This window comes from Odocoileus virginianus, chromosome 15 (genome assembly GCF_023699985.2).
Source record: "Odocoileus virginianus isolate 20LAN1187 ecotype Illinois chromosome 15, Ovbor_1.2, whole genome shotgun sequence".
Taxonomy (NCBI): Eukaryota; Metazoa; Chordata; class Mammalia; order Artiodactyla; family Cervidae; genus Odocoileus; species Odocoileus virginianus.
In genome coordinates this window covers 31,381,244-31,406,914 of record NC_069688.1, presented here as the reverse complement: position 1 = coordinate 31,406,914, position 25,671 = coordinate 31,381,244, and the positions used below count along the sequence as shown (strand labels likewise).

Here is a 25,671-nt window from a genome sequence, read left to right as displayed (position 1 = left end):
CAATGTATGGCAAAAACCACTACAATACTGTAAAGTAATTAGCCTCCAACTAATAAAAATAAATGGAAAAAAAAAAGATAAACTGAGGCATATTAAAATTCTTATGAGTTTATTTGAGCAAAAATAGATTCTAAGTGGGTAACAACAAACCAAAAGTGGTTAGGAGCCTTCCACCAATAGGAGCTTCAAGAGACCTGGAAGCAAAGCAAGAAAGTACTCAATTGGCTGTAGCTTAAGCGTTTGCTTTCTTGAGAGAAGCCCAGTTGTCTCTTTGTTATGGGTTGTCCTTTGGTTCCAGTTTCTTAATCTTGAGGTCTTTACAGGCTTAGCTTTTGGTTTGCTTACACGGGCTGCCAAGGCATTAGAACCACCACAGTCAGTTAATTTAACAACCTACGTGGAATGAAAAAGTGAAAGCGTTAGTTGCTCAGTCGAGTCCAACTCTTTGGGACCCCATGGACTGCAGCTTCCCAGGCTCCTCTGTCTATGGGATTCTCCAGGAAGAATACTGGAGTGGGTTGCCGTTCCTTTCTCCAGGGGATCTTCCCAACCCAGGGGCTGAACCCAGGTTTCCTGCATTGCAAGCAGGCTCTTCACTGTCTGAGTCACTGGGAGAGAAAAATAATAATAATAATAATGAATTAAGTGCTTTTTAATAGTTCTTTGAAGAAAAGTTCTGAAAATTTGTACTACTTCTCCTAAATTACCTAAAGAGTAATTTCAGTAGACAATTACTCCTTTTCTATCTTACTCTATGCAAAAAATAAGTTCAATAAAATTTTTTGAGCTTCTACTATGAATTCAGCACTACTCCTAGAGTATTGGTTAGAGTCCTCTTTTATTCTTATATAACCTAACCCTAACCCCAATCCTAACTCTAAGCCCAACTCTAACCCTACAAAATTCCTCCTTTACAATAGGGCCACTGAGGCACAGAGTGGTTGAGACCTTGTTTAAGGTCGTGCAACTAGTAAATCATGGGTCAGTTAGCTTCCTCAAAGTCAGTGCTTACAACCACAATGCATACAGCCACATATCAGGTTTCTCTCATTTTCCCATCAAAGAAAATGACTAAATTGCATTTTTTAAGCCAATTTAAGCTAAGCTGAGCTATAGGAGTATAAAATTACTTAAGCTGAGCTATTAAAAACATTTACTTCTTAAAAGTGTGTTTTATTTGACACTTTTCACTTCTAGGAACTTAGTTTGAGAAAATTTGCAAAGATGTGCCAGTGAGGAAGATCAAGGAAAGACTAGGTTTTTAAAACATTTGATTCCTTTTGTGTAATAGAATATTACACAGAAATTTAAAATAATAGATATAAGTCTACAGTTACTGATATGGAAAGTTGACCTCAACATATTTCTGGGTGAAGAAAGGTTAAAACATAGCAAAGTTTTATCCCATTTTTGAAAATAATATGCATATGTACTCACTGTAAATATGTACATATAGTGATTATATTAGTAAATATTTATTTACTGTTTATTGTCATGCACTAAATTATATCTTTTATAGGTAATAATGCATGTAAATCTCAAAACAGTCCTAGGGGATGGGTACTATTTTTGTTCCCATTTTATAGATGAGAGAAAAATGAAATATTGAATTACTTGCCAAGAATATGAAGAAGATATGAGTGCTCACAGAAAATGTTAGCTATTTTATTTCTGGATGATGAAACTATGGGAGGGGTGTGTAAGCACAATTTTCTGTGTTTTAATTTTCCCCAAGTAATTATTAATTATTGATTTTAAAATATTTCTATTTTGAGGAAAAAAATTGTCTAATTTGGTTATTCTTCCAATTTGATTATTCTTACAGATATCATAGGAAAGTTGTTAATACCAGATGATCTCTGGTAAACAGAGAGCTAGTCACAATAGCCCATTTCCTCTACTGGGTCTCACACTATGGCCTCCCTGAATCATGGCCGTGACATGAAAACCACACTTCAGGCAGCTTGGACAGGAAGGGGTTTGGGGGAGAATGGATACATGTATATGTATGGTTGAGTCCCTTTGCTGTCTGCCTGAAACTATCACAGTATTATTAATCAGCTATACCCCAATACAAAGTAAAAAAGTTTATTTTTTAAAAAAATATATAAAAACACTTCATGGGTAGGTCAAGGGAGATGTTTAATGAGTTTACCTTGAGACTTTGTATTTTATAGCAGTTCTTCAACTTGTGATCAGTTTGGAAGTTACTCTTTCCACTCCACGGGGAGGCGTAGCAGTCAGATGAAGTGTTGAATGAAGACACCATCCCAACTAGGAAACAACTGTTGACCCATATCCCACAACATGTTTTTGGAGGCTTGGGGAACCTCTTTCAGTTCTGTATAGTTAAGAACAGAGATAGTAAAGCTACTTGGTGAAGACTCAGGACTAGAACTCTGAGTGATTACAGATTGAGAATTTGCCGTGTGTAAAAATCCCCTTACACAGAAGTTATCATTCTATGGCAATAAAGCCTAATACTGAGCTTGAAATGAATTTGGGTGCCAGCAACAGCTACTAGCTTGGATATAGACTACATCATCACACAGACCACACACTCAGCTGAGAGCCTCAAGGAGTCCTCTTAAAAGAAAATAAAAAATAAATGATATAACCAAACTATTGAGTAATTTTGGTTTCTTATATTTCCACATTAATGATTTTTAAAACTTTACAAAACCCAGGGTAGAGTTCTCACTATACAGCTGAGATTCACTCACAAAGTGAATGTGTCTTATTTTCTTTTTAAAATATAAAACAGCAAGTTAAAGGATCCCGTGTTATTTGTGTACATTGATAATTCACTATATGTTTCCATATAGGTAATGTCAACCAAAGTCCTGGCTATCCAATTAGAGTGAGCAGCAAATATTAGAGAATGATGCCTGAACAACGTTTATGCCTGCTTAACTTTATTACAGATCACAACAGAACGTTTTCAGGAGCGATTATTTTGGTAGCCAAACAAGAGCTGAGACAGCACTTTGTCTCAAAATAAAAATGTGCAACAGTAGCACATTTCAATCAGTTCAGCAATAGCTACATACCATCAGCCTATGTCTTTATAGAATTATTACAGTATCTCAAGAATTTCACCATCTGCTCCTTTTTTGGAGTCATTTATTATAAAGTTATTTTCTTCTTGACTTTTCTACCCCTTTTGTGAGCCAGTTTTACAAATAGCTATAAATCAGGGAAATTGACCTCAGTAACGGAAAATTATTCTGAACAATACATAATATCATGGCAGATGACCAAATCACTGTGCAAATTCCAGAAGGAAGTTATTTGGTTCTAAATGTGAACGACAAGGATGTTTAGTTCACAATGTCCAATCAAGACATGTTATACTAGGGTCCCAAGAGAATACTCCTTGAATATGGCTAAGGTCACAAGAACTCATGATCTTATCACCATTGGATCAGTTCCCAGTTGGCAGAATATGAAGTGTTTTTTTACGTTTTCCTAAGGTGTGTAGGTAAAAGATCATGAGTGAGGTAGATATGTTCCAAGTTAGACCACAATTTCTTCTATGTACCTCTTGTGCTAGATTTACTTCTCAGGAAATAGACTCAATTAGGAACAAGAAACTGTGTTTGGATACTTAACAGTATTAGCAGAAAGATTTTTTATGTTACTATTGCTTTAAGCCATTTTACCAATATGGTACCAAGATGCAAGGATGAGAGACAGAGAGGCTCTTCCTTCATCACTTCCCTCACCTGTGTTAACCTCCTCCCATTTCCTCATTCTCTTTGATCCATTGCTACTCAACATGCAGTCTAGGAACCAGAAGAATAAGCATGCCCTGGGAACTTTGAGAAATGCAGGATCTCAGGCCCCAACCAGATCTACTGAATCAGATCTTGCATTTAATTAGATCTTCCCAGGTGAGTTCTGTGCACACAAAAGTATATAGGACATCCTCCTAAAGATACACTTTGGGCTACTGACAGGGGAGCTCAGAACATTAATCTCTTCTGATACTTTCATTTCTACTTTTCCTCTATCATCCAAGAAATTAGCAATCTATAATCAGTCCTCTTCCCTCAAGCCAAAAATAAGGCAAATACATAACTACCAACGTTTGTTTAAGCCTTTACAGTGTACAAAATGCTTTCATAATCAATACCCACTCCATGTTTGCCTCATCCTTGAGAGAGGCAAGGGTTACAATTCTCATTTTAAAGATTTTAGGAAATTATGATGGTTTGATGTTCAGCAACACTCTCCAAGTCACAAACAACTGGTTTTCTGACTTAAAATTCGTGCTTCTTTTGCTAGTATGCCATGATGAATGGACAGAAGAACTAAAGCAGAAGGACACAGGCGTAGACTAAACCTAGAACTTAAAGTATATTTGGAAGTCACTGGAATAAAGCTGGGGGAAAATTAATCACATTATTTGTAGCCACCTAGTCAAAGATTTCATCCCCCGATGACGGGGACAGATAAACAAATCTTTTAGACCTTCTTAAAGATATTCAACCTCTTCCTGATTAGAAGCTAAACATAATCACAAACAAGGGAAGACAGGAAAACAAGCTGTGCTTGTGTTAAGAGCTTTCCCTGTGAGCAATTCTCACCAAGCACATCAGCAGGAACTGGCTGGGAGGCAGGCTGTCAATTCCTCCAGGAATTTTCAGCACCCAGTCCACGTCAGTTTCACATCAGTCAGTCAAATATGATTTCACATCAGTCAGTCAAATACCATGTTTTCTGAGGATATTTCTTTCCAGGTTAATATCATCTTTGATTTATCAATCGTTCTGCCTTTATCCAAAATTTTCCAAACATATATTACCTTTCCAAAACAGGAAGCTTGCAGCTTCACTTTTTGGAATTTCTCCATTAGGAAAAGACAAGTCAGTTTGTCCAGGAAGAGTTTCTCTGCCAAAGCCACTGCCAGGCCTGGCCACTAACCTTCACACACCGACAACACATGTCCTACCAGGTAAGAGCTGGACACTGTCCCCAAGGAAAGGTCAAATGCTTTCTTGTGAGCCGTAACCTCATGTCTAAGTGCTCTGTTTCAAAATGCATGTACATTTTGGGCAGATGACCCATGAAAGGACAAAAGGATTAGAACATCTTTGAAATAACAAACTTCATCACCAAATATCTTCAGATTCTCCCCCCACGACTTTCACGGTGAAAGGTGAACTTGGCAGATTTCAGCAGCTCTCTAATAAGTTTGAGAATCAGACCGTCTTGATACAATTTTCAAAATGTTTTCCTCAATATTTGAAGAAAGGGTCAGTACACAAAGGGAGTGGTCAAGATCCCAATCATATCTTAAGCATCCGTTCTGAAAGGAGGTGATACATTGAAAGCACGGAAGGGCTGCCTAGCTACCTGCTCGGCCAATGAGATTTCCAGATATAGTCGTGCAGAACTCCCTGGGGGTTCAAGCTGGGCGCGCCCTACACTTGAGATGGAGGAAACAATCCTGCTTCCAGTCCAGCAGAACTAGGAATAGATAATTCTTCCAATTATAACATAAACACATACCCAGGTAAATATGGGAGAGAGAGCATGTCCATTAAATTAAAGTGAGATTTGTTTTAGGAACACAATTAAAAACTGGCTACAACCATGATTACCTAAAAATACCGCTAAAATTAGTCATCTTCTAGCACTTTTGCTCTTTACATTTCGGTAATTTGATCTGTACCTTTCTGAAATACGTTGTTATTGGGACTTCTATGTATTTATTTTTCTCCCTCAACCATCAGATTTTAATGCATTGTATGGCAGAAACTAACAAAACATTGGAAAGTAATTATTCTCCAATTAAAATATTTTTTTTTAATGGAAGCTACAGCGAACAAGAGGCAGCTTGGGTAAAAATTCTAAAGCATGGAGACTTTTCTTTTTTTTTTTTTTCCATTTATTTTTATTAGTTGGAGGCTAATTACTTTACATCATTACAGTAGTTTTTATCATACATTGAAATGAATTAGCCATGGATTTACATGTATTCCCCATCCCGGTCCCCCCTCCCACCTCCCTCTCCACCCGATCCCTCTGGGTCTTCCCAGTGCACCAGGCTCGAGCACTTGTCTCATGCACCCAACCTGGGCTGGTGATCTGTTTCACCCTAGATAATATACATGTTTCAATGCTGTTCTCTTGAAACATCCCACCCTCGCCTTCTCCCAGAGTCCACAAGTCTGTTCTGTACATCTGAGTCTCTTTTTCTGTTTTGCATATAGGGTTATCGTTACCATCTTTCTAAAGTCCATATATATGTGTTAGTATACTGTAATGGTCTTTATCTTTCTGGCTTACTTCACTCTGTATAATGGGCTCCAGTTTCATCCATCTCATTAGAACTGATTCAAATGAATTCTTTTTAATGGCTGAGTAATATTCCATGGTGTATATGTACCACAGCTTCCTCATCCATTCGTCTGCTGATGGGCATCTGGGTTGCTTCCACGTCCTGGCTATTATAAACAGTGCTGCGATGAACATTGGGGTGCACGTGTCTCTTTCAGATCTGGTTTCCTTGGTGTGTATGCCCAGAAGTGGGATTGCTGGGTCATATGGCAGTTCTATTTCCAGCTTTTTAAGAAATCTAGCATGGAGACTTTTCAAAGAATCATGCAGCAAACAAAATATACTGATTGTTATTGGTAAACTTACTATGCATGCTGCACATATTCTCTACTCCAATCTTTTGTTTCTTCTATTTGGCCTTCTCTTTTCCCTCCTCTTTCCAAGTCCTGTGTCTTCCCCAGGTCTCTACCTTAATGTTATCCAGTTGAGAGACCTTCCTGGACTGCCTTATATAAAGTCAATGCCCCTTTATTATTCTTCATCACAATATACCATATATTTATCTTATGGCATTTATCTTTATCTGTTATTGTATAATTTGTTTACTTGTTTATTGCCCACCTCCCTCAGCAGAGTGCAGAATCTCGAGAGCAGGAATCTTGTCTACCTTTATCATCCTTGAATATACAGTTTCTAGTCCAGAACAGAGTTGGTGCTAAAGAAATATATGTTGAATGAATGACTAGATATTTTTCTTTTTCTAATCTGTTTAGTCCTACTATTGAGGCTTTAAAGATTTTCTGGAAAAGCAATGCCAAAGAATGCTCAAACTACCACACAGTTGCACTCATCTCACAGGATAGTACAGTAATGCTCAAAATTCTCCAAGCCAGTCTTTAACAGTATGTGAACCATGAACTTCCATTTGTTCAAGCTGGATTTAGAAAAGGCAAAGAAGTGTAGTTCAGTTCAGTTCAGTCGCTCAGTCGTGTCTGACTCTCTGAAACCCCATGAACTGCAGCTTGCCAGGCCTCACTGTCCATCTCCAGCTCCCAGAGTCTATCCAAACCCATGTCCATTGAGTCAGTGATACCATCTCATCCTCTGTCATCCCCTTCTCCTCCTGCCCTCAATCTTTCCCAGCATCAGAGTCTTTCCAAATGAGTCAGCTCTTTGCATCAGATGGCCAAAGTATTGGAGTTTCAGCTTCAAAAGTCCCTGGAAAACTTCATCAGTCCTTCCAATGAACACCCAGGACTGATTTTCTTTAGGATAGACTGGTTGGATCTCCTTGCTGTCCAAGGGACTCTCAAGAGTCTTCTCCAACACCACAGTTCAAAAGCATCAATTCTTCAAGCTCAGCTTTCTTTAGAGTCCAACTCTCACATCCATACAAGACCACTGGAAAAACCATAGCCTTGACTAAACGGACCTTTGTTGACAAAGTAATGGCTCTGCTTTTTAATATGCTATCTAGGCTCGTCATAATTTTCCTTCCAAGGAGTAAGCATCTTTTAATTTCATGGCTACAATCACCATCTGCAGTGATTTTGGAGCCCCCCAAAATAAAGTCAGCCACTGTTTCTACTGTTTCCCCATCTACTTGCCATGAAGTGATGGGACTGGATGCCATCCATGATCTTAATTTTCTGAATGTTGAGCTTTAAGCCAAATTTTTCACTCTCCTCTTTCACTTTCATCAAGAGGGTCTTTAGTTCTTCTTCACTTTCTGCCATAAGGGTGGTGTCATCTGCATATCTGAGGTTATTGATATTCCTCCTGGAAATCTTGATTCCAGCTTGTGCTTCAACCAGCTCAGCTTTCTCATGATGCACTCTGCATATAAGTTAAATAAGCAGGGTGACAATATACAGCCTTAATGTACTCCTTTTCCTATTTGGAACTGGTCTGTTGTTCCATGTCCAGTTCTAGCTATTGCTTCCTGACCTGCATACAGATTTCTCAAGAGGCAGGTCAGGTGGTCTGGTATTCCCATCTCTTTCAGAATTTTCCACAGTTTATTGTGATCCACACAGTCAAAGGCTTTGGCATAGTCAGTAAAGCAGAAATAGATGTTTTTCTGGAACTCTCTTGCTTTTTCCATGATCCAGTGGATGTTGAAAATTTGATCTCTGATTTCTCAATAAAGGACAGAAATGGTATGGACTTAACAGAAGCAGAAGATATTAAGAAGAGGAGGCAAGAATACACAGAAGAACTGTACAAAAAAGATCCTCATGACCCAGATAATCACGATGGTGTGATCACTCACCTAGAGCCAGACATCCTGGAATGTGAAGTCAAGTGGGCCTTAGAAAGCATCACTACAAACAAAGCTAGTGGAGGTGGGGGAATTCCAATTGAGCTCTTTGAAATCCTGAAAGATGATGCTGTGAAAGTGCTGCATTCAAAATGCCAGCAAATTTGGAAAATTCAGCAGTGGCCACAGGACTGGAAAAGGTCAGTTTTCATTCCAATCCCAAAGAAAGGCAATGCCAAAGAATGCTCAAACTACCACACAATTGCACTCATCTCACACGCTAGTAAAGTAATGCTCAAAATTCTCCAAGCCAGGCTTCAGCAATACATGAACCATGAACTTCCAGATGTTCAAGCTGGTTTTAGAAAAGGCAGAGGAACCAGAGATCAAGTTGCCAACATCTGCTGGATCATTGGAAAAGCAAAAGAGTTCCAGAAAAACATCTATTTCTGCTTTACTGACTATGCCAAAGCCTTTGACTGTGTGGATCACAATAAACTGTGGAAAATTCTGAAAGAGATGGGAATACCAGACCACCTGACCTGCCTCTTGAGAAATCTGTATGCAGGTCAGGAAGCAACAGTTAGAACTGGACATGGAACAACAGACCAGTTCCAAATAGGAAAAGGAGTACATTAAGGCTGTATATTGTCACCCTGCTTATTTAACTTATATGCAGAGTGCATCATGAGAAATGCTGGGCTGGTTGAAGCACAAGCTGGAATCAAGATTTCCAGGAGAAATATCAATAACCTCAGATATGCAGATGACACCACCCTTATGGCAGAAAGTGAAGAAGAACTAAAGACCCTCTTGATGAAAGTGAAAGAGGAGAGTGAAAAATTTGGCTTAAAACTCACCATGCGGAAAACTAAGATCATGGCATCCAGTCCCATCAGTTCATGGCAAGTAGATGGGGAAACAGTAGAAACAGTGGCTGACTTTATTTTAGGGGGCTCCAAAATCACTGCAGATGGTGATTGCAGCCATGAAATTAAGAGATGCTTGCCCCTTGGAAGAAAAGTTATGACCAACCTAGACAGCATATTAAAGAGCAGAGTCATTACTTTGCAAACAAAGGTTCATCTAGTCAAGGCTATGGTTTTTCCACTGGTCATGTATGGATGTAAGAATTGGACTATAAAGAAAGCTGAGCTTGAAGAATTCATGCTTTTGGACTGTGGTGTTGGAGAAGACTCTCGAGAGTCCCTTGGACAGCAAGGAGATCCAACCAGTCCATCCTAAAGGAGATCAGCCCTGGGTGTTTATTGGAAGGACTGATGTTGAAGCTGAAACTCCAATACTTTGGCCACCTGATGCGAAGAGCTGACTCATTTGAAAAGACCCTGATGCTGGGAAAGATTGAAGGCAGGAGGAGAAGGGGAAAACAGATGATGAGATGGTTGGATGGCATCATTGACTCAATGGGCATGAGTTTGAGTAAATTCTGGGAGTTGGTGATGGACAGCGAAGCCTGACGTGCTGTGGTCCATGGGGTCACAAGGAGTCGGACATGACTGAGCGACTGAACTGAACTAAACTTTTCATCAAAATATTTATTAGCTACACATATAACATAGCCATGTTGGCCTGAGAGGAATCTCCTAAATTTGAAAAAAAGCAGTATTCTTGATTCTGAAAACTGACTGAAAAATGGAAACAGCTACCTTTCTCCATGGGATAAGATTGTTGATGAAAAACATTTACTTTTTAACCATTGCTATGATCAATGACAAAAACTCAACTATTTTTAAATAGTTGACACCATGGTGGAATTTATTTTAAAGCATATTTCACTGATTTTAAAACTCTGATCCAGAATTCTCAACCTATTTTGATTACAACTTATTACAAGGAATTGTTTTAATGCTGAGGGCAACTCTTTTGTTGAGTAAGAGAAAATTCTTTTCTCCTAAAGGGGTTTAAGAAGAATAAATTGAGTTGAGTGAAATATGACTTCTCATGTTCCATAATACACTAGCATACAGGAAATTTTGAACTTGAGTCTTCATGAACAAGTTCAGAATACAGAAGCACTTTGCTATTTTGAAGTCAAACTTCAAAAGCTCTGGAGGAGCAGGGGAAATTATCTGCTCCAATATGTGTGTGTGTGTGCTCAGTCATGTGCAACTCTTTGCAACCCCATGGACTGTAGCCTGCCAGGCTCCTCTGTCCATGGACTTTTTCAGGCAAGAATACTGGAGTGGGTTGCTATTTCCTAATCCAGGGGTTCTTAGCGACCCAAGGATCGAACCCCCATCTCTTGTGACCCCTGCACTGGCCAGCACTTCTTTACCACTGTGCCACTGGGAAGCCCCATCTGTTCCAAGAACATCTTTAAATTAATTAACCCTGTTGAGAATCTTTTTTTACTCACAATTTAGAAGTAATAGTTTATACACAATAGTGTGTATATGTTAATCTCAGCCTCCTATTTTATCTCTTCCTGTCAGCCTTTCCTTTTGGTAACCATAAGTTTGTTTTCTGTGTCTGTGAGTCTCTTTCTGTTTTGGAAATAAGTCTGTTTCTGTTCATTTGTGTCTTTTTTTTCTTTTAGATTTCACATATGAAGGATATCATATGATATTTGTCTTTATCCGGCTTAACATATACATACCACCCGTCTATAAAATAAATAACCAATATGGGCCTACTGTATGGTATAGGGAACTATACACAGTATTATGTAATACTCTATAAAGGGAAAGAATCTTAAAAGAATATATATATATATACACACACACACACACACACACACACACACACACATACTTATATTGGAGAAGGAAATGGCAACCCACACCAGTACTCTTGCCTGGAAAATCCCATGGACCGAGGAGCCTGGTAGCCTACAGTCTATGGGGTCACAAAGATTTGGATACAACAGAGCGACTAAACTTTCACTTTTATATACATATATATAAAACATTGACTCACTGTGCTATAAACCTGAAACTTACACAATATTGAAAATCAACTATACTTCAACAAAAAAGTTTTTTTGATTAAAACAAATGACTTCTCAATTTCTGTTATCTACAGTAGCACAAAGTGTCACTAAAAGTTAATACATGCATACTTTTCTTATGTTCCAGTTGATAAATATTCTCTTTAAGAGCACTAGAATAGTGCTATATTTATATTTTTGCATACAAATAAACTTTTTCAAAGATACATGTATCCCAATGTTCATTGAAGTACTGTTTATAACAGCCAAGACCTGGAAGCAACCTAAAAGGTTGCTTGGTGGAATGGATAAAGAAAATGTGGTACACACACACACACACACACACACACACACCATGGACTACTACTCAGCTATAACAGAGAATGAAATAATGTCATTGCAGCAACATGGATGGACCTAGAGATTATGATACTAAATGAAGCAAGTCAGACAAGACAAATATCACATGATATCACTTTTGTGTGGAGTCTAAAATATGACCCAATGAACTTATTTACAAAACAGAAACAGACTCACAACCATAGAAAACAAATTTATGTTTACCAAGGGTGAGGGGGCAGGGGGCAGGGAGTTTGCGATTAGCCCATACAAGTTACTATATATAAAATAGGTGAACAACAAAGTCCTATTGTGTAGCACAGGGAGCTAGATTCAATATCCTGTAATAAAACATAATGGAAAAGAATCTGAAAAAGAAAAGAATATGTATATACATGCACAACTAAATCACTTTGCTGTACAGTGGAAACTAGTCCAACATTGTAAATCAACTATACATCAATAAAAAATACACCTTTTCTTAAAAAGAGAAGTAATATTGCCATGGATATTCCTCAGAAACTGATGACTTCTGAACCCATAAGCTAAAGCAGTTTATGGTACTTAGTATGGGCTAACTTTGCATGTGGTAACACATTTATTTACCAGGAAACTAAGGCACAGAGAGATTAAATAGTTGCCCCATGTTGTACAGCTAAAAGGTTACAGAATCAGGCTGTCAAAGATGACTCTAGATCTTCTAGTCTAGAAGACTAAAGTTCTGCAAGATGTAATCATAAGTAATCATAAGTCAGGAACTTGTTAGATCTGGAAACTTGAAGATCCCCAAAAGCTAGTGGCAATCAAGCCCTCTTCTTTCACAACCCCGTCACTCCTTTCTCAAAACTCTAAGGAACACTTAGTCCTGTTGAAAATTATTGTCTGCATTACCCAGCCTTCGTGTTTGTGGACCACATTCTGACGAAGAAATTTCTTAAGCTGAAGTCTCATAGCTATAATTATTTGCACATTTAACCAATTTGACCTTTCTATTCTCTTATTTCCAGCTCATGTCCATGCTCTTGTTATGAAAGCACCAAGGGATGACAGAACTGGAGCACATTCTTGGCTACATTGTATGTCTCCAGTACTGTCTTTTGCTCCAGTATATGGGCTTGGGAAGGTTTGCACAATGAAGCTACAGTGTTCTGCAGGTTGAACATCAATCAGTGTGCTTAAAATATCTTACACCACTGCCAAACAAAGATGCCTCTGTTCTTGACTGCTGGCTCAGCAATCCCCTCAGAGCTGCTGGAAATGGATGTAGGTGGAAAATGCTGCTGACAAATTCCCTGCTGTCAATGCTAGCCAACACACTGGATAAAAACCAGAGGACTGTGCACTGTGCCTCTTTCCAACCTTGATCTCAGCCTTCACTGGAATTGACTGCATTTGTCCCAGAGAAATCAAGGCATGAAGGGAGTAGCTAGGGAGGTGTGGGCTAAATACAGTGAGTCCACTATCTTCTAAAGTCTTGATAAGATATCTTCACTCATAAGTGCTGAATCTCACAGCCTTTACAGATCCAGGAATATTTATTTAAATGTTAATTTTTTATGCATAAATAATGGCTATCTCTCTGTGGCCAAGAGTTAGCACTCAAAGATTTCTTTGAACCATACTAAGGAAGTCAAGAAACATCTGGAGTAACAGGCAAATTTGGCCTTGGAGTACAGAATGAAGCAGGGCAAAGGCTAATAGAGTTCTGCCAAGAGAACACACTGGTCATAGCAAACACCCTCTTCCACCAACACAAGAGAAGACTCTACACATGGACATCACCAGATGGCCAACACTGAAATCAGATTGATTATATTCTTTGTGGCCAAAGATGGAGAAGCTCTATACAGTCAGCAAAAACAAGACCAGGAGCTGACTGTGGCTCAGATCATGAACTCCTTATTGCCAAATTCAGACTGAAATTGAAGAAAGTACAGGAAACCACTAGACCATTCAGGTATGACCTAAATCAAATCTCTTACGATTATACAGTGTAAGTGTATATATTTAAAGGACTAGATCTGATAGACAGAGTGCCTGATGAACTATGGACGGAGGTTCATGACACTGTATATGAGAGAGTGATCAAGACCATCCCAAAGAAAAAGAAATGCAAAAGCAAAATGGCGGTCTGAGAAGGCCTCACAAATAGCCATAAAAAGAAGAGACATGAAAAGCAAAGGAGAAAAGGAAAGATATACCCATTTCAATGCATAGTTCCAAAGAATAGCAAGGAGAGATTAAAAAAAAGTCTTCCTCAGTGATCAGTGCAAAGAAATAGAGGAAAATACTAGAAGGGGAAAGACTAGAGATCTCTTCAAGAAAATTAAAGATACCAAGGGAACATTTCATGCAAAGATGGACTCAGTAAAGGACAGAAAATGTACGGACCTAACAGAAGCAGAAGATATTAAGAGGTGGCAAGAATACACAGAAGAACTGTACAAAAAAGATCCTCATGACCCAGATAATCACGATGGTGTGATCACTCACCTAGAGCCAGACATCCTGGAATGTGAAGTAAAGTGGGCCTTAGAAAGCATCACTACAAACAAAGCTAGTGGAAGTGATGGAATTCCAGTTGAGCTATTTGAAATCCTGAAAGATGATGCTGTGAAAGTGCTGCATTCAAAATGCCAGCAAATTTGGAAAATTCAGCAGTGGCCACAGGACTGGAAAAGGTCGATTTTCATTCCAATCCCAAAGAAAGGCAATGCCAAAGAATGCTCAAAATATTGCACAATTGCACTCATTCAACATGCTAGTAAAGTAATGCTCAAAATTCTCCAAGCCAGGCTTCAGCAATACATGAACCATGAACTTCCAGATGTTCAAGCTGGTTTTAGAAAAGGCAGAGGAGCCAGAGATCAAGTTGCCCACATCTGCTGGATCATTGGAAAAGCACAAGAGTTCCAGAAAAACACCTATTTCTGCTTTACTGACTATGCCAAAGTCTTTGACTGTGTGGATCACAATAAACTGTGGAAAATTCTGAAAGAGATGGGAATACCAGACCACCTGACCTGCCTCTTGAGAAATCTGTATGCAGGTCAGGAAGCAACAGTTAGAACTGGACATGGAACAACAGACCAGTTCCAAATAGGAAAAGGAGTACATCAAGGCTGTATATTGTCACCCTGCTTATTTAACTTATATGCAGAGTGCATCATGAGAAATGCTGGGCTGGTTGAAGCACAAGCTGGAATCAAGATTTCCAGGAGAAATATCAATAACTTCAGATATGCAGATGACACCACCCTTATGGCAGAAAGTGAAGAAGAACTAAAGAGCCTCTTGATAAAAGTAAAAGAGGAGAGTGAAAAATTTGGCCTAAAGCTCAACATTCAGAAAATTAAGATCATGGATGGCATCCAGCCCCATCACTTCATGGCAAATAGATAGGGAAACAGTGGAAACAGTGGCTGACTTTATTTTGGGGGGCTCCAAAATCACTGCAGATGGTGACTGCAGCCTTGAAATTAAAAGATGCTTACTCCTTGGAAGAAAATTTATGACCAACCTAGACATCATATTAAAAAGCAGAGACATTACTTTGTCAACAAATGTCCATCTAGTTAAGGCTATGGCTTTTTTCAGTAGTCATGTATGGATGTGAGAGTTGGACTCTAAAGAAAGCTGAGCTTGAAGAATTAATGCTTTTGAACTGTGATGTTGGAGAAGACTCTTGAGAGTCCCTTGGACAGCAAGGAGATCCAACCAGTCCATCCTAAAGGAGATCAGCCCTGGGTGTTCACTGGAAGGACTGATGTTGAAGCTGAAACTCCAATACTTTGGCCACCTGATGTGAAGAACTGACTCATTTGAAAAGACCCTGATGCTGGGAAAGATTGAAGGCAGGATGAGAAGAAAATGACAGAGGATGAGTTGGTTGGATGGCATCACCGATTTAATGGACATGAGTTTGGGTAAACTCCAGGAGTTGGTGATTTACAGGGAGGCCTGGTGTGCTGCAGTCCATGGAGTCACAAAGAGTTGGACACGACTGAGAGACTGAACTGAACTGAACTGAAGACTCATACCATCATGTAATTCTATGATTGGAAGGGAATAGCTTGTAATAGTCATTAGTGCTTCACAAAACACTTGTGAGTTACCATTTGCTGGTCACCTGGTGGGGATATATGACTTATTCTTGCTGTTTAGTTCTGAGTAGGAGGAACATGTGATACTCAGGCTGTGTATTTAATTGTTGGTGTGGTACCATCAGATTTCTCTTTGCTCTTTGGTTTTGCAGAAAAGTTTGATGTGGTGGCTACATTTTATCGCACTTGGATCCTTGAATGGCTGAAATGAGTAAAAAGCCAACCAACGCTTAATGTAATGAGTTCTTGTTGTTGTTCAGCCACTCAACCATGTCCGATTCTTTGTGACCCCATGGACTGCAGCACTCCAGGCTTCCCTGTCCTTCAGCATCTCCCAGAGCTACTCAAACTCATGTCCATTGAGTCAGAGATCCCATCCAACCATCTCATCTTCTGTTGTCCCCTTCTCCTCCTGCCTTCAATCTTTCCCAGCATCAGAGTCTTTTCTAATGAGTCAGCTCTTCGCATCAGGTGGCCAAAGTATTGGAGTTTCAGCTTCAGCATCAGTCCTTCCAATGAACATTCATGATTGATTTCATTTAGAATTGACTGGTTGGATCTCCTTGCAGCCTAAGAGACTCTCAAGAGTCTTCTTCATCACCACAGTTCAAAAGCATCCATTTTTCAGCATTCAGCCTTCTTTATGGTCCAGCTCTTGTATCTGTACCTGACTACTGGAAAAACCATAGCTTTGGCTATATGGACCTTTGTCAGCAAAGTAATGTCTCTGCTTTTTAATACACTAAGTTTGTCATAGCTTTTCTTCCAAGAAGTAAGCGTCTTTTAATTTCATGGCTGCAGTCACCATCTGCAGGGATTGTGAAGCCCAAGAAAATAGTCTGTCACTGTTTTCATAGTTTCCCCATTTATTTGCCATGAAGTAATGGGACTGAACTAGTCTTTTTGCTTTAATCCATTTGTTTTGTGGGAGGTCATTTGCTATCATAGCATGATTCATAATAACCTGATGAATATAGAAATTAGTTAGTATAATTAGTGTGCGTGCATGCTAAGTCACTTCAGTCATGTCCAACTCTTTGAAACCCTGTAGATTGTAGCTCTCCAGGATCTTCTGTTCATGGGATTCTCCAGGCAAGAACACTGGAGTGGGTTGTCATGCCCTCCTCCAAGGAATCTTCCCAACCCAGGCATCAAACCCAGGACTCAGGTTTCCTGTCTTGGCAGGAGGGTTCTTTACCACTAGCACCATCTGGGAAACCCATAATTAGGGTAGTGCACCAAAATAAATAAATAGCATTGGCTTAGGGATCAAGTAGTGACTGGCAAGGAAACTGTTAGTGGAGGCATAAAGAATTGCATTCCGTTTTATTCTGTGGCAAATCATTTAGTAAATCCTCACCTGAAATAAATTGGAAGCATAAACTTATGATGCATTTAAGAAACTGGCAACCCACTCCAGTACTCTTGCCTAGAAAATTCCATGGATGGAGGAGCCTGGTGGGCTACAGTCCATGGGGTCGCAAAGAGTCGGACACGACTGAGTGACTTCACTTTCTTTAAGAAACTCAAGGTCTTGGGAAGAGGTAGGAAGATTGAATACTAGTAGCATATGTTGCTTGCTTTGGGCAGTGTTTGATGAGGTACCAAGTCTGAGTCCCTAAGACAGTACCCAAGCCTAAGATCTCCTACAAATGCATGATGGACAATCTGAAAAACCTTTGCTGTTTTATGCAACTGAAATTTGGGACATGTTTGGTAGCACAACAAAACCATCATTATCCTGACTAAAATGTAGTTCAATTAACCTCATTTTACAAATGAAAAAGCTGAAAGATTTGAATATCTCAACATTCCAATGTTCCAATTGAAAGCAAAGCTGACACAAACCAGTGTGCTTTGTCACAGTGAACCAGCATGTGTCTTCTTTGACATTAAACAGGACATCGTTCAAATAAAGAAATCTTTCTCTTTTAACTCTCATCACAGCTTGTACACAAATGGAATAAAAGCCCTTTGGTCCCCAAAGATTCTCACCAGAGGAGATGCAGAACTTGGTCAAGAAGATAAGAACAGGGGGTCATAGTCTAATATTTCAGTTCAAGAAGGAAGATGAAACAAAAACTCCTATGTCACACATAGAAAATGCACCCTAACTAATACTTCAGAAATGAACATCTGAAAATGGCAAATCAACACTGAAAGGGCGGGGGCTTCACATACAAGAAACAAACATTCAAGATTAAATATAAACCTTGTACTTGGTGATCAGCATCTCAGACTTTGCTGTGTGTTTCAAAAGAACTTGTGTCTCTCCATGTTTTCATGGTTTACCCTCTACTGGATAAAATCACGACAAATGTTTGGAGTTAAATGAATAGGAATGCTTGATGACTGACAGGCACATGATAAATTGCTCAACATTGTTAATCACCAGAGAAACATGAATCAGAACCACAAGGAGATCTCACTGAGCCATTTGTAACGACAAGGATAGACATGGTGAATTTGGACTTACTGAACTTAGTGAATAACATGGACTTATGCTTGGTGAAATAAGTCAGACAGAGAAAGACTGACACTATGTTTTTACTTATGTGTAGAATCTAAAAAATCAAACAAATAAATGAAAATTGCAAAACCAAAACAGACTCACAGATGTAGAGATCAAACCAGTGATTACCAGTTAGGAGAAAAAAGGGCAGAGGAGCAAAATAGGGGTAGAGGATTAGAGATAGGAACTACTATGCATAAAATTAATAAGCTACAGAGATATATTGTCCAGCATAGGAATATAGCCAATATTTTATAACTTTGAATTAAGTATAAGCTACAAAAATATTAAATCACTATGCTGAAACATATACTTTTGAAATCCACTGTAGTTCAATAAAAAAGAATATTTTGTGACACAAGAAAACTGTATGAAATGTAAATATTAGTGTTCATAAATAAAGCTTTATTAGAACACAGCTGTGCCCCTTCATCTGCTGCCAGCTATGATTTTTGCACAGCAGGTTAAGAGTTAGAAACCATAAAGACCAAAAGGCTGAGAATATTTAATAACTAGCTCTTTACAGAGAAATTTTGCCAACACCTGATACAAACTATGTAACTTCACTACTTAAAAATGATAAGAGAGGTTATGAGTTATGTAGAACTCAAAAGATTTTTGTTTAGGAATCAGGAAAAAAAAGAAAACATATGCAGCAAACGTTAAAGAAAAGATGAAAGCTAAAATTATAAAAAGGATCAAGGATTCAGAATCAGAAAATCAAGAGTGAACCAATTCCTCTACACACTGATAGCTTTGCCCAAGTCGTTTTATGTTTCTTTCACTCATCCAATTAAAACTTTACTGAGTGCCTACTCTATGCCTGGCACAGTGAAGACATGGAGAATGAAAAGGTGAAAGTGTTAGTTGCTCAGTCACATCTGATTTTTTGCAACCCCATGAACCGTAGTGCAACAGGCTCCTCTGTCCATGGAATTCTTCAGGCAAGAATACTGAAGTGGGTTGCCATGCCCTTCTCCATGGAATTTTCCCAATCCAGGAATTGAACCCAGATCTCCTGTTATGCAGGCAGATTCTTTAGTCTGAGCCACCAGGGAAGCCCAGAGAATACTACAGTGAAAAAAAAAATTACATACCAAGTCCTCATAAAATCTAAGGTTTGTTGTGAGGGTTAAATACAATGAAGAGCTAGAAGGCACTCTGTGAAATTTAAAGCAGTATATGTAATTATTCATATATTTTGAAGCTACTGGTATTGAGGATTTTTGTCTTAGATCTTAACCAGATCTTGCAAACTTAGAAGAGTTAGAATCCTTCTGCTGATTTTTACTAAATGAGAGCTCTTGATTCTGCTCTTATCTTAATGTCATCTCAGCTGCACATTTCCCATTTTTAAATAACATGCTACTTATCTAGCATTAATTCAACCATATTATTTTATTTACCATACACATAGGATGTAATTTAAAAGCCTAACCCAGTAACAGTGCTGGTCATAATTGGCTCCTTGTTTATTTTTTGATAGACTAAAGAGTGGATTTTGTTTGAAAGAAAAATTGTCAAGAAAGCACATTTTTCTTGGGAAAATAAACAGCTAATGCATGTGGTCTTTTATAGATGGTACATTTCATCATCATGCAATAACTGCTGAGTAAACATTTTAAAATAAGTATTTGGATTTTATACTAAAGTTTTTGTTAAGAGTAATTGGAAAAAACTAAGCCTATATTTTCTGACATAAGTACTATTGTGAAAATATATCTATTTTACATTAATGATTCTTTTAATTACTCAATAAGAAATAATAGTGACATGTACTTCAAATATTATTATTTTTAATTATTTTGTCTTCTTTATCAAACTAGTCAATGTAAAAATATATCAAGTTGATTATCTGAACAAAATTATTATTCTTTTCAAACATTTCCATATTTTGAAGTTAGTTAAGTCGCTCAGTCGTGTCTGACTCTTTATGACCCCGTGGACTGTAGCCCACCAGGTTCCTCTGTCCATGGGATTCTCCAGGCAAGAATACTGGAGTGGGTTACCTGTGCCCTCCTCCAGGGGATCTTCCCAACCCAGGGATTGAAATTGGGTCTCTTACATCTTTTGCATTGGCAGGCATGTTCTTTACCACTAGCACCACCTGGGAAGTACCATACCACCAGTTCTCTTTAAATAATCATCACACAAGCACAAACAAATCTGGGAGGAGTTAAATGGCTAGTAATTCAAGAATTCATTCATATTTTAGTACTAAGTTTTAGGAAAGCAATCGTTTAACATAAAAGGAAGGGACATTTTTATTTCATCAAGACTTAAATCACACTACTCAGATTCCACCATTTTTCAGAACACCCTTACCTTCTGGTAGAGGAGTAACCTTAAGGCAACAGTTCAGCTTCCATTCCCCTAAATGCCTGAAATGCAAACAGGAAGTTCTGCATACATACGGGAACAGGTAACTGTGCATATTGCAAAAGGACTCAAACAAATTATGACTGTACATCATACTGTGTTTTACGCCGTGTTGCACCAGATAACATCATTAAAGTGTATTCATTCTAAATTCTCCTTTACATCCTTTCCCCAGTCACTCACTCAGAGCTTTAAATCTTCTATGATAGCTCCTAAACTTTCTTGGGTCATGCTTCTATTTGAGAAGCTGATGAAAAATATAAACTCTTTCCCACAGAAAAGACATAGGGCTTCCGAGGTAGCTCAGGCAGTAAAGAATCTGCCTGCAATTCAGGACACCCAGGTTCAATCCTGGGGTCGGGAAGATCCCTTGGAGAAAGAAATGGCTTCCCACTCCAATATTCTTGCCCGGAGAATCCCATGGACAGAGGAGCTTGGTGGGGTATGGTTTATGGGGTTGCAAAGAGTCAGACACAACTGGGTGACTTACACTATATGTATATTTACACTCATAAAATGCACAATACTTTTCAGTACATTCATGGATCTCACCAATGCTACTGGTTCCACTAAATTACATACACCTGAAAGAATTTCATTCCTTGGTTTCATTTTAAATACATCATTAAGGTCTAAAGAGAAGGCAAGTAAATGCTTCTGCTCATATTCTGCTTTGTCTACTTTTTCAGTAACTGAACCATTTGAACAGAACAGCAGGGTGGAGTCCGTACCTGATAACAGGAAAGGAAGTGAAGAAAGCTGTCATTGTGGAATTTTTCCATGACCTGGGGAAACTAGTGTAGAACCTTTCAATCGGCTTTTGGCCAATTTGTATCCGAACTGAAACTCAAGCTCAGGCATTCTTTTTCAGGAGATAAAATAATGCTGCATAATTTCTGTACTATCCCACCCTAATAATTTTCAGATTTGATTTTCTAGGAGCAAAAGTTAATGAGGTATTTCTCCCTTTAAGACTGGAGTAACACAGAATCCCAAACAGTAAAGAATCCACCTGCAATGTAGGAGACCTGGGCTTGATCCCTGGGTGGGGAAGATTCCCTGGAGAAAGGAACGATTACTCACTCCAGTATTCTTGCTGGAGAATTCCATGGACAGAGGAGCCTGGTGGGCTACAGTCCATGGGGTGGTGAAGAGTCGGAAATGACTGAGCAACTAACTCAAGGGTAGAGGAGGCAGAGGAATTATACAAAAACAATTCTTGTAGCATTCGAATATCCCACCCACTTCCCTCCGGAACGACTGTTCCCTCCCCAGGCACGTACTGTGATTCACCCTTTGACCTTGGACCTACCCCCTACAACAGGGCTTGATGACGTCCTGCTTCTCCTAAAGTGTATCCTTTTGTGATGAACTGATAAGAGAGGGTCAGATTGCCATATACGGACTATGTATGTATCTAATTCGTTATTAACACTAATACTGGGGATTTACATTTGACACAGCAGGGTATTTTGGGTAAGATGAGATTTCTGGCATTTTAAAATCTACCAGGTGAGCGCTTGCTCCTGCCAGCTATGCCTGGAGTATCTTTGTTCACCAACAAAAGGGGTTATAACTGTTGGTTGGTGATTTCTATGCCAGTGCCAAGAATAAATCTATAAAACATGGAAGAAGTTTGGGGCACTGTTTCTTTTGAGAAAATAGATAAATGTTGCCTTCCCAAATGTGAAAGAAGTGTTGAGCTCCTACATCTTACTGTTTTAAAGATTTCCTTCATGTGCCTCTCTTTTATTAACTTTATTTTTTATTTTTTAAATCTTTCTCTAAATTTAATTTTAATTGGAGGATAATGGCTTTCCAACTGCCATGTTTGTTTCTGCCATATAACAACGTGAATCAGCCATAAGAATACATATATATCCTCCCTCTTGAGCCTCCCTCCAACCCCCAACCCTTCACCCCAGCCCTCTAGGTCATCACAGAACACAAGCTGAGCTCCTTGTGCTATATAGCATCTTTCCCCTGGCTACCTATTTTACACATGGTAGTATATAGTATATATAGGTCAAAGCTACTCTCTGAGTTTGTACCACCCTCTCCTCCCCGCACTGTGCGTCTCATTTTACAGTACATCAGAAGGTATTTCCATTTCATCTGTTGTTTTAATAATAACACTTGAGTCAGTTTCTCTGTTTCCCTTTGCTGACCACTCTATCTCCTCTGTCTTCTCGTTAAACAGCACTGAGTTCTTTCAATATACAATCATTCTTTAGTTCAAGTCACTCTGTATCTGTGATGACTGCAGGACACTTCCCAAAAGGTGAGGTAACAAAATCTTGCCTCTCCCCTTTCAGGTTTCAGGAAAAACATGACCCAAGTCACACAAAACCCCAGAGATCTCTCTAAAGCTGCCTGCCAGAAGTCATCAGCATCATCGCTGTTGAATTCTTAGCATCTATCATCACATCAAGTGCACAAGAACAATACCACTGCAGCTGCAGAATCAAAACACACCCCTAGTGTTTTTTGTTATTGTTTAAAAATAGTAAAATGGAAGAAAAAAAAAAGACTGTGCACAATATAATTTATCAAGGGAGAAGGGAAGTTTGAGAAGGACCTAGTACTCTGGTTGTGCAGGGGGCCTCTCATACAGTTCTTTTTGTCTGTTTAAATAAACTTTGAAAAGGATAATTCATAAACTTTATCTTTAGGTTCACACCTACCACTGTCCCCTCACCTTTCTGACCGCACCCATTCCTTTCTCCTTCCCTTCACTGCTCACTAGTCTTCAAGCTCAGTGTCTAATCGAGCAATGAAACCTAGGTGTTTGTTCTTCTTTGAATTATTTCACTTGACTGGGAGAGCATAAGTGCCAATCAGTACATGATTTCTAAGTGCCTCCTGTCTCGTATTCTCTCCCCCCAAAAATACAAATTCTCAAGAAAACTAAATGAGAAGGGAATTTAAAACATTTTAAAATAGGAATCTTTATTTAAGATTTTCCATATGCTAGCATGTGATAACAAGTGTGACATTGGTTTTGTTAATTTAAGGCAAAGTAAAAGTGTAAGTAAACCCTTTAAGACAACTGATAATTAATTTTGTTTTTATTTCATAAATTAGCTTTTATTTTATTATTTCAATAGTTTCAAAAATTGATTTTAAGAAACTTGATTTTCACACTCCAAGATTTGTTCCTGGAAGTTTGACAACCTGGTTCTTATGAATTAGATAAATTTCATAATTCTTCATCACTTCTTCATTCTTCATTGCCTGATTTTATTTAGGCTTTTCTGGGCTCATAATAGCAGCTATTAGTGGAATGAATTTATTTTTCATGTTTAGTTTATTTATTTCCTATCAGTTCATAACAATCTGTCATAGAATTTCTAGCAACAACTATCATAGATATACAGGTATTTTTTTTCTTTTGAGCGAATTTCTACCAGCACTATTGTGTGACTTATGCTAAAAATTCACTGATAGTTCATTTATGCTTTAGACATAAGCTATTTGTGAAGCACGCCAGAGAATAAAAACACCAATTCATATCTTCAGCATCAAATGAAGGACTTCATGAAAAGCTGTCTTTTTCCAGAGTAGATTTTATCACCTGACCAAGTCAAATTTTCCTTCCAGATTTTCCTTGGAGAGCAATGATGTCCATTTTACAAGGATTATTATAAGTGTGTTAAGTATAGGTGCTAAAGATTCAGTAAATATGTCAGTCAATCTACCTTGAAGAAATAGTCTAAATTCTCAACTGAAAAAAATAGTGCCTATGTGGGTCTAATGTGCTAAGGTATAGTGTACAGTGAAAGTGTTAGTCGCTCAGTTACGTCCAACTCTTTGAGACCCCATGGACTGGAGCCTGCCAGGCTCCTCTGGTCTGTAAAATTTTCCAGGCAAGAATACAGGAGTATATAGCCATTCCCTTCTCCAGGAGATCTTCCTAGCCCCGGGAACTCAGGTCTCCCGCATTGCAGGCAGACTCCTTACCATCTGAGCCAGGAATCTCTAATTTTGCCAATATCTGGAGTATTCTTCTTCAACATTCCCGAGAGCTGGTGAAACAGTTTTCTTCCCCCTGCGCCCACTCACCTGCATCCTAGTGCTTGAATTCTTGCCACAGAGCAAGGGCTTTCTCAGAAGCAGGATGTGCACCTGGTTCCATTCTTTGGTGTTTACTCTGCCCACTGTATCCAAAAAGATTTCCCAGAAAACTAAGAGGCTGAGGCTAAAGAAATTCAGAAAAGAAAAAAAAACAGAGTCCTAAGGAGCTGGCAAGGAGTATACACGACATCGGTACCCAGCTTCTGAGTGAAACTGAGAAAACATCAGAAACTGCCCGGGGCTTCAGTATCACTGAAACTCCATAAATTTAGTCTCATTTTTGGGCTACTCCTACTGAAAGTGAGTGGAAGAGAAGTGAAGGGAGATTTACAGCCTTGTGACAGATGATTTGGATGACAGTGAGAACACAGTAGGGAAGAGAGAGAGAACCACAAGGTTATCTCCTCCTCCACAGGGCACAGGGCCGAAAGCCCTGGAGAAACGGATGTGGTTGCTCAGTGGTAAAAAAGAACCTGCCTGCAATGCAGGAGACCCAGGTCTACTCCTCGGGTCAGGAAGATCCCTTGGATGAGGGCATGACAACCCACTACAATATTCTTGCCTGGAGAAACCCATGGACAAAGGAGACTGACAGGCTACATTCCATAGGGTCACAAAGAGTTGGACATGACTGAAGTGACTGATCACTCACCCAAAGCCTGGGAACAGCAGCTCTACGTAAATTTCTTCTTTTATAGTGCAGAAACAGATTATTTGTGAGGGAAAAAAAAAGACTTCAGTACCAAATTTAACCTTTGGAAAGAAACAATTG

At 38.9% G+C, this 25,671-nt stretch overlaps 1 long non-coding RNA gene across 2 annotated transcripts; it reads right to left on the bottom strand.

Moving 5' to 3' along the window:
* Nucleotides 1-92: 92 nt before the first annotated feature.
* On the bottom strand, nt 93-25,209 carry LOC110135846 (uncharacterized). 2 transcript variants are annotated; one of them, XR_002313466.2, is made up of 4 exons: nt 24,888-25,209; nt 20,772-20,827; nt 2,156-2,341; nt 93-393 (listed from the first exon to the last, which is right to left on the bottom strand). It is a non-coding gene; the product is annotated as an uncharacterized lncRNA (long non-coding RNA). The 2 variants fall into 2 exon arrangements; XR_002313467.2 differs by lacking the exon at nt 20,772-20,827.
* Between the last annotated feature and the right edge of the window lie 462 nt (nt 25,210-25,671).